Genomic DNA, 1510 nt, shown 5'->3' with positions numbered 1-1510 from the left:
ATTTGGGGCAAATTCGGGGCAATTCGGGAAATTTTCCGGGGGGTTTTCAAAAAAAATCGGGAAATCCGGGGAATTTTCCGAGGAGGCTTTCGGGGAGTTGTTTTGGAAACTCGGGAATTCGGAAAGATTCGGGAGATCTGGAAAATTTTCCAATGAATTTCTTGGGAAGTTTTGGGAATTGTGGAGTTCAGAGAAATTGGGGAATTGGGAAAAGTTCGGGGAATTTGAGAGGCGGGGGAACGAAGGATCCGAGGGGAGTTGGGGATTTCGGGAATTTTCCGACGGAATTCTGGAATTTGGGGAATTTTCCGAAGGAATTTGGGGATTTATGGAAGGAATTGGGGAGTTTTCCAATAAAATTTGGGAGCTTCCCGATGGAATTTGGGGATTTGGGGAATTTTCTGAAGTGATCTGGGGACTTCCTGGTGGAATTTGGGGATTTCCAGAGTTTTCCCCCAAAACTCCTGCATTTCCTGACAAATTTTGGGAATTTTCCCACAAATTGTCCGAATTCCTGCGTTTTTTGGCCAGAATTCCAGAATTTTCTGCAGGAATTTGAGGAGTTTCTGATGAATTTTTGGGATTTTCATCATTTCCAGGCTGAAATTTTCCCAATTTTGGGGATTTTTGGGCGTTTCCCGCTGGGATTTTTCTCCTCCTGCTGCTCCTGCCGGGAATTCCTGACGGATTTTGGGAGTTCAGGCCCAAATTTGGGCCAAAATCTGCCGGGATTTGGGATTTTGGGCCAGAATCCGCTGGATTTTGAAGTTTTGGCCCCAAAAGTTCCAAGTTTGGGTTGGAATCTGTCGGATTTGGGGATTTTGGGTCAGAATCCATCGAGATTTCGGATTTTGGGTCATCATCTGTCAGATTTTGGGGTTTTGACCCCAAATTTCTTGAGAGCTGCTCCTGCTCTTGCTCTGAATCCATCAAATTTTGGGATTTTGATTCCAAAAGTTCCAATTTTGGGTCGGAATCCATCAAGATTTCCGAATTTGTCCTGGAATCCGCTGGCATTTGTGACTTCAGGCTCGAATCCGTTGGATTTGGGGATTTTGACCCCAAAAGTTCCAATTTTGGGTCGGAATCTGTCGATATTTGGGATTTTGGGTGAGAATCCGTTGAGATTTGCAATTTCGGGCTGGAATCCGCTGAAATCCGTGATTCTGTCCCGGGATCTTCAGGATTTTGAAATTCCGGCCCCGAAAGTTCCGATTTTGGGTCGGAATCCGCCGGGATTGGTGCGTTTGCCCCGGAGCCCGTCGGGATTTGAAGCTTTGCCCCCAGAGGCTTCGATTCGGGCTCGGAATCCTTCGAGGTTTGGGGTTTTGAGCCGGGATTTTGCGCTTTTGCCCCGGATGGTTCCCCGCTCGCCCAGGCCGCCCAGTGCCCGGCCAGGCTGCTCTCGGGGTCCCTGGGCAGGTGCAGCTTCATCCCCCACGCTCCCTCCTCCTCCTGCTCCTCCTCGTCGGGCGCGCCCAGCATGGCCACCAAGGCGCCGCAGCCGTCG

The sequence above is a fragment of the Geospiza fortis genome, unplaced genomic scaffold (assembly GCF_000277835.1).
Source record: "Geospiza fortis unplaced genomic scaffold, GeoFor_1.0 scaffold1571, whole genome shotgun sequence".
In the NCBI taxonomy this organism is placed as follows: Eukaryota; Metazoa; Chordata; class Aves; order Passeriformes; family Thraupidae; genus Geospiza; species Geospiza fortis.
The sequence above is the reverse complement of the archived record's forward strand: the minus strand, read 5'-3'. Positions refer to the sequence as shown.